The following is a 13,762-nucleotide window of genomic DNA, read 5'->3' as shown; positions in this document are numbered from 1 at the left end:
GTGGATGAGCTTGATGCTTAATAATGTCCTTAGTGTGGATGAGCTTGATGCTTAATAATGTCCTTAGTGTGGATGAGCTTGATGTTTGATGATGTCCTTAGTGTGGATGAGCTTGATGCTTAATAAAGTCCTTAGTGTGGATGAGCTTGATGCTTAATAATGTCCTTAGTGTGGATGAGCTTGATGCTTAATAAAGTCCTTAGTGTGGATGAGCTTGATGCTTAATAATGTCCTTAGTGTGGATGAGCTTGATGTTTGATGATGTCCTTAGTGTGGATGAGCTTGATGCTTAATAATGTCCTTAGTGTGGATGAGCTTGATGCTTAATAATGTCCTTAGTGTGGATGAGCTTGATGCTTAATAATGTCCTTAGTGTGGATGAGCTTGATGCTTAATAATGTCCTTAGTGTGGATGAGCTTGATGTTTGATGATGTCCTTAGTGTGGATGAGCTTGATGTTTGATGATGTCCTTAGTGTGGATGAGCTTGATGCTTAATGATGTCCTTAGTGTGGATGAGCTTGATGTTTGATGATGTCCTTAGTGTGGATGAGCTTGATGTTTAATGAGCTGTGTCCTTAGTGTGGATGAGCTTGATGCCTTAATGATGTCCTTAGTGTGGATGAGCTTGATGCTTAATAATGTCCTTAGTGTGGAAAGAGCTTGTGGATGAGACCCTTAGTGTGGATGAGCTTGAGTGTGGATGAGCTTGATGCTTAATAAAGTCCTTAGTGTGGATGAGCTTGATGAGCTTGATGCTTAATAAAGTCCTTAGTGTGGATGAGCTTGATGCTTAATAATGTCCTTAGTGTGGATGAGCTTGATGCTTAATAATGTCCTTAGTGTGGATGAGCTTGATGTTTGAATAATGTCCTTAGTGTGGATGAGCTTGATGCTTTGATGAATGTCCTTAGTGTGGATGAGCTTGATGCTTAATGATGTCCTTAGTGTGGATGAGCTTGATGCTTAATAATGTCCTTAGTGTGGATGAGCTTGATGCTTAATAAAGTCCTTAGTGTGGATGAGCTTGATGCTTAATGATGTCCTTAGTGTGGATGAGCTTGATGCTTAGTCCTTAGTGTGATGAGCTTGATGTTTGATGATGTCCTTAGTGTGGATGAGCTTGATGCTTAATAAAGTCCTTAGTGTGGATGAGCTTGATGTTTGATGATGTCCTTAGTGTGAGCTTGATGTTTGAGCTTGATGAGCTTGATGTTTGATGAAGTCCTTAGTGTGGATGAGCTTGATGTTTGATGATGTCCTTAGTGTGGATGAGCTTGATGCTTAATAATGTCCTTAGTGTGGATGAGCTTGATGCTTAGTGTGGATGAATGTTTGATGATGTCCTTAGTGTGGATGAGCTTGATGCTTAATAAAGTCCTTAGTGTGGATGAGCTTGATGTTTGATGATGTCCTTAGTGTGGATGAGCTTGATGTTTGATGATGTCCTTAGTGTGGATGAGCTTGATGCTTAATAAAGTCCTTAGTGTGGATGAGCTTGATGCTTAATAATGTCCTTAGTGTGGATGAGCTTGATGTTTGATGATGTCCTTAGTGTGGATGAGCTTGATGCTTAATAAAGTCCTTAGTGTGGATGAGCTTGATGATGTCCTTAATGAGCTTGATGTCCTTAGTGTGGATGAGCTTGATGCTTAATAATGTCCTTAGTGTGGATGAGCTTGATGCTTAATAATGTCCTTAGTGTGGATGAGCTTGATGTTTGATAATGTCCTTAGTGTGGATGAGCTTGATGTTTGATGATGTCCTTAGTGTGGATGAGCTTGATGTTTGATGATGTCCTTAGTGTGGATGAGCTTGATGCTTAATGATCTCCTTAGTGTGGATGAGCTTGAAGCTTAATAAAGTCCTTAGTGTGGATGAGCTTGATGCTTAATGATGTCCTTAGTGTGGATGAGCTTGATGTTTGATGATGTCCTTAGTGTGGATGAGCTTGATGCTTAATAAAGTCCTTAGTGTGGATGAGCTTGATGCTTAATAATGTCCTTAGTGTGGATGAGCTTGATGTTTGATGATGTCCTTAGTGTGGATGAGCTTGATGCTTAATAATGTCCTTAGTGTGGATGAGCTTGATGCTTAATGATGTCCTTAGTGTGGATGAGCTTGATTCTTAATAAAGTCCTTAGTGTGGATGAGCTTGACGTTTGATGATGTCCTTAGTGTGGATGAGCTTGATGCTTAATAATGTCCTTAGTGTGGACCTTATGTGAGCTTGATGCTTAATAAAGTCCTTAGTGTGGATGAGCTTGATGCCTTAGTGTGGATGAGCTTGTGCCTTAGTGTGGATGAGCTTGATGAGTCCTTAGTGTGGATGAGCTTGATGTTTGATGATGTCCTTAGTGTGGATGAGCTTGATGCTTAATAATGTCCTTAGTGTGGATGAGCTTGATGTTTGATGATGTCCTTAGTGTGGATGAGCTTGATGCTTAATAATGTCCTTAGTGTGGATGAGCTTGATGCTTAATGATGTCCTTAGTGTGGATGAGCTTGATGTTTGATGATGTCCTTAGTGTGGATGAGCTTGATGCTTAATAATGTCCTTAGTGTGGATGAGCTTGATGCTTAATAAAGTCCTTAGTGTGGATGAGCTTGATGTTTGATGATGTCCTTAGTGTGGATGAGCTTGATGCTTAATAAAGTCCTTAGTGTGGATGAGCTTGACGTTTGATGATGTCCTTAGTGTGGATGAGCTTGATGCTTAATAATGTCCTTAGTGTGGATGAGCTTGATGCTTAATAAAGTCCTTAGTGTGGATGAGCTTGATGCTTAATAAAGTCCTTAGTGTGGATGAGCTTGATGTTTGATGATGTCCTTAGTGTGGATGAGCTTGATGCTTAATAATGTCCTTCGTGTGGATGAGCTTGATGCTTAATAAAGTCCTTAGTGTGGATGAGCTTGATGCTTAATAATGTCCTTAGTGTGGATGAGATTGATGTTTGAGGGTGTCCTTAGTGTGGATGAGCTTGATGCTTAATAATGTCCTTAGTGTGGATGAGCTTGATGTTTGATGATGTCCTTAGTGTGGATGAGCTTGATGCTTAATAATGTCCTTAGTGTGGATGAGCTTGATGCTTAATAAAGTCCTTAGTGTGGATGAGCTTGATGTTTGATGATGTCCTTAGTGTGGATGAGCTTGATGCTTAATAATGTCCTTAGTGTGGATGAGCTTGATGCTTAATAATGTCCTTAGTGTGGATGAGCTTGATGCTTAATAATGTCCTTAGTGTGGATGAGCTTGATGTTTGATGATGTCCTTAGTGTGGATGAGCTTGATGCTTAATAATGTCCTTAATGTGGATGAGCTTGATGCTTAATAATGTCCTTAGTGTGGATGAGCTTGATGCTTAATAATGTCCTTAGTGTGGATGAGCTTGATGCTTAATAAAGTCCTTAGTGTGGATGATTGACGTTTGATGATGTCCTTAGTGTGGATGAGCTTGATGCTTAATAATGTCCTTAGTGTGGATGAGCTTGATGCTTAATGTTGCCCTTAGTGTGGATGAGCTTGATGCTTAATGATGTCCTTAGTGTGGATGAGCTTGATGCTTAATAAAGTCCTTAGTGTGGATGAGCTTGACGTTTGATGATGTCCTTAGTGTGGATGAGCTTGATGCTTAATAATGTCCTTAGTGTGGATGAGCTTGATGCTTAATAAAGTCCTTAGTGTGGATGAGCTTGATGCTTAATAAAGTCCTTAGTGTGGATGAGCTTGATGTTTGATGATGTCCTTAGTGTGGATGAGCTTGATGCTTAATAATGTCCTTAGTGTGGATGAGCTTGATGCTTAATAAAGTCCTTAGTGTGGATGAGCTTGATGCTTAATGATGTCCTTAGTGTGGATGAGCTTGATGTTTGATGATGTCCTTAGTGTGGATGAGCTTGATGTTTGATGATGTCCTTACTGTGGATGAGCTTGATGCTTAATAATGTCCTTAGTGTGGATGAGCTTGATGTTTGATGATGTCCTTAGTGTGGATGAGCTTGATGCTTAATAATGTCCTTAGTGTGGATGAGCTTGATGCTTAATAATGTCCTTAGTGTGGATGAGATTGTTGTTTGATGATGTCCTTAGTGTGGATGAGCTTGATGCTTAATAATGTCCTTAGTGTGGATGAGCTTGATGCTTAATAAAGTCCTTAGTGTGGATGAGCTTGATGTTTGATGATGTCCTTAGTGTGGATGAGCTTGATGCTTAATAAAGTCCTTAGTGTGGATGAGCTAGACGTTTGATGATGTCCTTAGTGTGGATGAGCTTGATGCTTAATAATGTCCTTAGTGTGGATGAGCTTGATGCTTAATAAAGTCCTTAGTGTGGATGAGCTTGATGCTTATTAAAGTCCTTAGTGTGGATGAGCTTGATGTTTGATGATGTCCTTAGTGTGGATGAGCTTGATGCTTAATAATGTCCTTCGTGTGGATGAGCTTGATGCTTAATAAAGTCCTTAGTGTGGATGAGCTTGATGCTTAATAATGTCCTTAGTGTGGATGAGATTGATGTTTGAGGGTGTCCTTAGTGTGGATGAGCTTGATGCTTAATAATGTCCTTAGTGTGGATGAGCTTGATGTTTGATGATGTCCTTAGTGTGGATGAGCTTGATGCTTAATAATGTCCTTAGTGTGGATGAGCTTGATGCTTAATAAAGTCCTTAGTGTGGATGAGCTTGATGTTTGATGATGTCCTTAGTGTGGATGAGCTTGATGCTTAATAATGTCCTTAGTGTGGATGAGCTTGATGCTTAATAATGTCCTTAGTGTGGATGAGCTTGATGCTTAATAATGTCCTTAGTGTGGATGAGCTTGATGTTTGATGATGTCCTTAGTGTGGATGAGCTTGATGCTTAATAATGTCCTTAATGTGGATGAGCTTGATGCTTAATAATGTCCTTAGTGTGGATGAGCTTGATGCTTAATAATGTCCTTAGTGTGGATGAGCTTGATGCTTAATAAAGTCCTTAGTGTGGATGAGCTTGACGTTTGATGATGTCCTTAGTGTGGATGAGCTTGATGCTTAATAATGTCCTTAGTGTGGATGAGCTTGATGCTTAATGTTGCCCTTAGTGTGGATGAGCTTGATGCTTAATGATGTCCTTAGTGTGGATGAGCTTGATGCTTAATAAAGTCCTTAGTGTGGATGAGCTTGACGTTTGATGATGTCCTTAGTGTGGATGAGCTTGATGCTTAATAATGTCCTTAGTGTGGATGAGCTTGATGCTTAATAAAGTCCTTAGTGTGGATGAGCTTGATGCTTAATAAAGTCCTTAGTGTGGATGAGCTTGATGTTTGATGATGTCCTTAGTGTGGATGAGCTTGATGCTTAATAATGTCCTTAGTGTGGATGAGCTTGATGCTTAATAAAGTCCTTAGTGTGGATGAGCTTGATGCTTAATGATGTCCTTAGTGTGGATGAGCTTGATGTTTGATGATGTCCTTAGTGTGGATGAGCTTGATGCTTAATAATGTCCTTAGTGTGGATGAGCTTGATGCTTAATAATGTCCTTAGTGTGGATGAGCTTGATGTTTGATGATGTCCTCAGTGTGGATGAGCTTGATGTTTGATGATGTCCTTAGTGTGGATGAGCTTGATGCTTGATGATGTCATTAGTGTGGATGAGATTGATGTTTGAGGATGTCCTTAGTGTGGATGAGCTTGATGCTTAATAATGTCCTTAGTGTGGATGAGCTTAAAGTTTGATGATGTCCTCAGTGTGGATTTGCTTGATGTTTGATGATGTCCTCAGTGTGGATGAGCTTGATGTTTGATGATGTCCTTAGTGTGGATGAGCTTGATGCTTGATGATGTCATTAGTGTGGATGAGATTGATGTTTGAGGATGTCCTTAGTGTGGATGAGCTTGATGCTTAATAATGTCCTTAGTGTGGATGAGCTTAAAGTTTGATGATGTCCTCAGTGTGGATTTGCTTGATGTTTGATGATGTCCTCAGTGTGGATGAGCTTGATGTTTGATGATGTCCTCAGTGTGGATGAGGTTAAAGTTTGATGATGACGTTAGTGTGGATGAGCTTGAAGTTTGATGATGTCCTCAAGTGTGGATTTGCTTGATGTTTGATGATGTCCTCAGTGTGGATGAGCTTAAAGTTTGATGATGTCGTTAGTGTGGATGAGCTTGATGTTTGATGATGTCCTCAGTGTGGATGAGCTTAAAGTTTGATGATGACGTTAGTGTGGATGAGCTTGAAGTTTGATGATGTCCTCAAGTGTGGATTTGCTTGATGTTTGATGATGTCCTCAGTGTGGATGAGCTTAAAGTTTGATGATGTCGTTAGTGTGGATGAGCTTGATGTTTGATGATGTCCTCAGTGTGGATGAGCTTAAAGTTTGATGATGACGTTCGTGTGGATGAGTAATACGAATGCTCACTTGTGTTTACTAAATAACATCCAGTACAGTAGAATACAGGAGTGTTTTTGTTGGACCCGCTACTTTTACTGTTAGTTGATAGTGAAACATTTCCCTTGGAGTCTTTTAAACAGTCTTTTTAATATCACCTGCAAAGGGAGAATGAGATACAGAGTAATAACAAAAAACAGTAACAGCTAACCTTTGTAAACGGCTATTTCAGGTGGAATGGATGTAGGCAGTTGAAGCTTGTTATAACCAAACTTCCACTCATAGTGTTCTGCTGTCCATCACTAGGCTACACTGTGCATCGTGTTGACAGCAACCGTGGGAGGCAGAGGTGCCCACAATATATACAGTATGTTACTTAATGTACGCACGACACAAGATACCCTAGTAGAGTTAGAGTACCTCTAAATGGCAATTAAATAGCCATAAAACTGGGATGATACTGTTGTAAGAGAATCGTTTTACAGCTAGGTTACTTGCCCCCTCCCCTCTCTCTCTCTCTTGCTCCTCTCTTTCTCTTGCTCTCTCTCTCTCGTTCTCTGTCTCGCTCTATCTCACGCATTCCCTCTCTTTCTCCCTCTCTCTCTCTCTCTTTCTCTTGCTCTCTCTCGTTCTCTCTGTCTCGCTCTATCTCACGCATTCTCTCTCTTTCTCCCTCTCTCTCATGCTCTCTCTCTCTCTTTCTCGCTCTTGTCACTCTCTTTCTTTTGTATATTCAGGTAGGTTGTAATGTCAACATTTCATTAAACACACCCACACAAGCTTGATCTTTCCCTGCCACAGAACACCCTGCTGGGAGAATGTTACTAAGCATAATGAGCCCCTGGCCATCTCACAGGAGAACAAACAGGGAATAAAAAGCTTTAGTATACTGAACAAAATTATAAACGTAACATGCAACAGTTCATATAAGTAAATCAGTCAATTGAAATAAATTCATTAGGCCCTAATCTATGGATTTCAGATTTGCCTCATATAGTGCTACACATCTCCTTCGCATAGAGTTGATCAGGCTGTTGTTTGTGGCCTGTGGAATGTTGTCCCACTCCTCTTCAATGGCTGTGGTTGCTGGATATTGGCAGGAACTGTAACATGCTGTCGTACATGTCGATCCAGAGCATCCCAAACGTGCTTAATGGATGACATGTCTGGTGAGTTTGCAGGCCATGGAAAAACTGGGACATTTTCAGCTTCCATTTTCTGCCATCTGCTCGGTACAGTTGAAACTGGGATTCATCCGTGAAGAGCACACTTTTCCAGCGTGCCAGTGGCCATTGAAGGTGAGCATTTGCACACTGAAGTTGGTTACGACACCAAACTGCTGTCAGGTGAAGACCCTGGTGAGGACGACGAGCATGCAGATTAGCTTCCCTGAGATGGTTTCTGACAGTTTGTGCAGAAATGATTTGGTTGTGAAAACCCACAGTTTCATCAGCTGTCCAGGTGGCTGGTCTGAGATGATCCCGCAGGTGAAGAAGCCGGATGTGGAGGTCCAAGGCTGGCGAAGGTTACATGTGGTTCTGCGGTTGTGAGGCTGGTTGGAGGTACTGCCAAATTCTCTAAAATGACGTTGGTGGAAACATTTATATTAAATTATTTGGCAACAGCTCTGGTGGACATTCCAGCAGTCAGCATACCAATTCCACATTGTGTTGTGTGATAAAACTGCACATTTTAGAGTGGCCTTTTATTGTCCCCAGCACAAGGTGCACCTGTGTAATGGTCATGTTGTTTAATCAGTTTCTTGATATGCCACACCTGTCAAGTCGATGGATTATCTTGGCAAATGAGAAATGCTCAATAACAGGGTGGTAAACAAATTTGTTCACAAAATTTGAGAGAAATTAGGTTTTTGTGCATATGGTACATTTCTGGAATCTTTTATTTCAGCTCATGAAACATGACACCACTTAACATGTTGGCTTTATATTTTTGTTCAGTGTAGTTTCACTGAGACACACATCTCTCCATTTGATCAAGCACTGCATGCCTGTAATCATTTGATCAAAATGGCTGTATCCATTTGATCAACCACACCCAAACACCCACACACCATGCACGCACGCACATGCACACACATCCTGCAACAAGCTCTCACAGTCTCACTGTTAAATCCAACGTTTGTCCATAAACATCAAATTTCTAGGTTTAGTTAATAATGGACACTCTTACTGACAGTTGTGGCTGCTTTGCATTATGTATTGTTGTCTCTACCTTCTTGCCCTTTGTGTCTGTGCAAAATAATGTTTGTACCATGTTTTGTGCTGCTACCATGTACTGCTGCCATGTTGTGTTGCTACCATGCTGTGTTGTCATGTGTTGCTGCCATGCTATGTTGTTGTTTTAGGTCTCTCTTCATGTAGTGTTGTGTTGTCTCTCTTGTAGTGATGTGTGTTTTGTCACCTATTTTTATTTTATTTATTTGTATTTGTAATCACAGCCCCCGTCCCGGCAGGAGGCCTTTTGCCTTTTGGTAGGCCGTCATTGTAAATAAGATTTTTTTCTTAACTGACTTGCCTAGTTGAATAAAGGTTAAATAAAAATAAAATAAAACAATTGATTTGCTTAATTAACTCAAGAACCACATTTGTGTGGAGGCACCTGCTTTCAATATACTTTGGATCCCTCATTTATTCAAGTATTTTGGCAGTTACCTGTAGATTATTTGATTTATCACAAGACATGACTGCAAATGATATGTTTCTCTGCGTACAGGAAGCAGGGTTTAACTACAGTCTAAACTGTGTCTAAGCCAGGGGAGGGACTATTTAATTAGGAATTTTAAGACCCCTTTAAGATAAAAAAAAATACATCAAAAATTATTTTTTGCCTTACTGCTATTAGCCCATACAAACTCATTCAATAACACATTCATTACATGGAACAACACATAGTCCCCCAAACAAATCTAAAGGAAGTTTATTTTGAAGTGTCTGTCTGTATGTTTGAGAGATAAAAGAAAGATCAGGAAACATGTTTTTTATTTTATTTTGTACATGTATTTAACCCCTTATTTTTGGTACTAAACTATCTCCTATATACTTCCATTCATTTTTTTAAACTTGCACCGGGGGACCTTCAGATGAGTCTTGTGAGGCCTGTGGGCATCCTAGAGTCAAAACATATTCGTGAGAGTCTCATCGTTCCACAAATGGGTCATATTAGTGTGCAGCCCAAACTGGTCAGAGAGTTTGAGACGCAGATTGAGACGCATCCAATGCAAAAGAACAGATATCTGTAGGTTTGAACCTTTATAACCCCTGGGCATGTATAGCGTATGTGTCTCAAATGGCAGCCTATTCCATAGTGCACTTTAATGACAGCGTAAATGTATAGTGCATACATGTTGACCAAAGCTATGGAAAGTACCCAGTGTAGCACTATTTGGTGGGTATTAAAATAAATAACCTTTCCAAGCACAAAAGAGAATGCTACCTCTAACCTGTTCCATGTTGACATCGTACATCTCTTTGTTTATCCCCATCTCCCTAGCAACACTCTCTTTCTCCTCTCTCTCTCTTTCTCTCTGCTGTTCTTCTTTACGTACATGGCAGGTTAGGGAGTAATGCATTTCACTGGGAATACAAGCACACTCTAGGCCAACACATACATATACAAGTTTCTCCTGTGCAACAGGCAAGGATGACGTGGCAGTACTGTGAAAGGTGAAGCAGGTAAGGCAGATTAGGGAATTTAAAAAATAGTGCTGATGATATTCAAATTAAGTAAGAAACCTAAAACTATTCTAATCTCTTTGTATTGAGATAATGACAGTGCATTGCCTATAATAATCCTGTCTGAGTTTGAAAGCCAAGACCCTAGACATCAGATGAGGAACTCACTGAGACAGCCAGACTTGTCTGACTGCTAAAATGTACTTTTCTACGGACAGACAGGAAATTAGATATTGGGGGCTATTCATGCAATTTTTCTGCCGTGTTAAGTTTAATTAAGTTTACCTCTCGATTTTGATAGCCAAATGTCGTACCTCTGCTCAGTCTGAGGGTGGAAGCACTGTGTCCAAAGCTTCCAGAGTTCTCAAGCACTAGTTCAGCAAGCACTAGAAATACAGGATACATATGCTACATGCTACATGTATGACAAATTCTAAACCATCTCCTGATTCCCTCACACATACAGTACATAACAAAATCAATGTATAGTGACAGATTGCATTATGTCAGATATCCATGCATATGCATTTACTGTAAGCTTTAATTATATTATTGTAAGCGTATTTTCTATTTAATTACATTAGAATTCAGTAGTAACATCAGTATTCTACAATATCCTAAGACCTGTTCAGTATTCTACAATCTCCTAAAACCTGTTCATTATTCTACAATCTCCTAAAACCTGTTCAGTATTCCACAATCTGTAAACGGCCCTCGTCGGTGGAAGAAGGTGAGGACCAAGGTGCAGCGTGATAAGTGTTCATGATTTTTAATATAATCAAAACTGAACACTAAACAAAATAACAACTAGAAAGAACGAACAAACAAAACAGTCCTGTGTAGTGATGACACACAAAACAGAAAATAATCACCCACTAAACACTGGTGGGAAAAGGCTACCTAAGTATGATTCTCAATCAGAGACAACTAACGACATCTGCCTCTGATCTGCCTCGCAAAATACAACATAGAAAAACAAACATAGACTGCCCACCCCAACTCACCACCTGACCATACTAAAACAAAGACAAAACAAAGGAACTACGGTCAGAACGTGACAGTACCCCCCCCCCCCCCCCCCCCCCTCTGCGGTGGCGGCTCCGGCGCGGGACGTGGACCCAACTTCACCATAGTTTTTCTCCGCCTCTTTTTCCGCCTCCGTGGCCTCTTAAAAATGACGGGACCCTAGCCCCGGGTCCCGAATGGACGGGAGATTCCGGCAGTACCGGACAGACGGGAGACTCCGGCAGCTCCGGTGTGACGGACGGCTCTGGCAGCTCCTGGCTGACTGACGGCTCTGGCATGACGGCTCTGGCAGCTCCTGGCTGACTGACGGCTCTGGCATGACGGCTCTGGCAGCTCCTGGCTGACTGACGGCTCTGGCAGCTCCTGGCTCACTGACGGCTCTGGCAGCTCCTGGCTGACCGGTGGCTCTGGCAGCTCCTGGCTGACCGGCGGCTCTGGCAGCTCCTGGCTGACCGGCGGCTCTGGCAGCTCCTGGCTGACCGGCGGCTCTGGCAGCTCCTGACTGGCCGGCGGCTCTGGCAGCTCCTGACTGGCGGGCGACTCTGGCAAGTCAGGACAGACGGGCGACTCTGGCAGCTCAGGACAGACGGGCGACTCTGGCAGCTCAGGACAGACGGGCGACTCTGGCAGCTCAGGACAGACGGGCGACTCTGGCAGCTCAGGACAGACGGGCGACTCTGGCAGCTCAGGACAGACGGGCGACTCTGGCAGCTCAGGACAGACGGGCGACTCTGGCAGCTCAGGACAGACGGGCGACTCTGGCAGCTCAGGACAGACGGGCGACTCTGGCAGCTCAGGACAGACGGGCGACTCTGGCAGCTCAGGACAGACGGGCGACTCTGGCAGCTCAGGACAGACGGGCAACTCTGGCAGCTCAGGACAGACGGGAGACTCTGGCAGCTCAGGACAGACGGGCGACTCTGGCAGCTCAGGACAGACGGGCGACTCTGGCAGCTCAGGACAGACGGGAGACCCTGGCAGCTCAGGACAGACGGGCGACTCTGGCAGCTCAGGACAGACGGGCGACTCTGGCAGCTCAGGACAGACGGGCGACTCTGGCAGCTCAGGATAGACGGGCGACTCTGGCAGCTCAGGACAGACGGGAGACCCTGGCAGCTCCCGGACAGACGGGAGACCCTGGCAGCTCCCGGACAGACGGGAGACCCTGGCAGCTCCGGACAGACGGGAGACCCTGGCAGCTCCGGACAGACGGGAGACCCTGGCAGCTCCGGACAGACGGGAGACCCTGGCAGCTCCGGACAGACGGGAGACCCTGGCAGCTCCGGACAGACGGGAGACCCTGGCAGCTCAGGACAGACGGGCGACTCTGGCAGCTCAGGACAGACGGGCGACTCTGGCAGCTCAGGACAGACGGGCGACTCTGGCAGCTCAGGACAGACGGGCGACTCTGGCAGCTCAGGATAGACGGGCGACTCTGGCAGCTCAGGACAGACGGGAGACCCTGGCAGCTCCGGACAGACGGGAGACCCTGGCAGCTCCGGACAGACGGGAGACCCTGGCAGCTCCGGACAGACGGGAGACCCTGGCAGCTCCGGACAGACGGGAGACCCTGGCAGCTCCGGACAGACGGGAGACCCTGGCAGCTCCGGACAGACGGGAGACCCTGGCAGCTCCGGACAGACGGGAGACCCTGGCAGCTCCGGACAGACGGGAGACTCTGGCAGCTCCGGACAGACGGGAGACTCTGGCAGCTCCGGACAGACGGGAGACTCTGGCAGCTCCGGACAGACGGGAGACTCTGGCAGCTCCGGACAGACGGGAGACTCTGGCAGCTCCGGACAGACGGGAGACTCTGGCAACACTGGACAGGCGGGAGACCCTGGCAGCTCCGGACAGACGGGAGACCCTTGCAGCTCCGGACAGACGGGAGACCCTGGCAGCTCCGGACAGACGGGAGACCCTGGCAGCTCCGGACAGAGGGGAGACCCTGGCAGCTCCGGACAGACGGGAGACTCTGGCAGCTCCGGACAGACGGGAGACTCTGGCAACACTGGACAGGCGGGAGCACCTGTTGGGAGGAGACGGAGAGACAGCCTGGCTGCCACCGGAGGGCTGGTGCGTGGAGGCGGCACCGGATAGACCGGACCATGGAGGCGCACTGCAGGTCTCGAGCACCGAGCCTGCCCAACCCTACCTGGCTGAATGCTCCCCATAGCCAAAATCAAATCAAATCAAATGTTATTTGTCACATACACATGGTTAGCAGATGTTAGTGCGAGTGTAGCGAAATGCTTGTGCTTCTAGTTCCGACAATGCAGTAATAACCAACAAGTAATCTAGATAACAATTCCAAAACTACTACCTTATAGACACAAGTGTAAGGGGATAAAGAATATGTACATAAAGATATATAAATGAGTGATGGTACAGAGCAGCATAGGCAAGATACAGTAGATGGTATTGAGTTCAGTATATACATATGAGATGAGTATGTAAACAAAGTGGCATAGTTAAAGTGGCTAGTGATACATGTATTACATAAAGATGCAGTAGATGATATAGAGTACAGTATATACGTATACATATGAGATGAATAATGTAGGATATGTAAACATTATATTAGGTAGCATTGTTTAAAGTGGCTAGTGATATATTTTACATCATTTCCCATCAATTCCCATTATTAAAGTGGCTGGAGTTGAGTCAGTGTGTTGGCAG

This window comes from Oncorhynchus nerka, linkage group LG24, assembly GCF_034236695.1.
Source record: "Oncorhynchus nerka isolate Pitt River linkage group LG24, Oner_Uvic_2.0, whole genome shotgun sequence".
Classification (NCBI taxonomy): Eukaryota; Metazoa; Chordata; class Actinopteri; order Salmoniformes; family Salmonidae; genus Oncorhynchus; species Oncorhynchus nerka.
Note: the sequence above shows the minus strand (reverse complement) of the source record.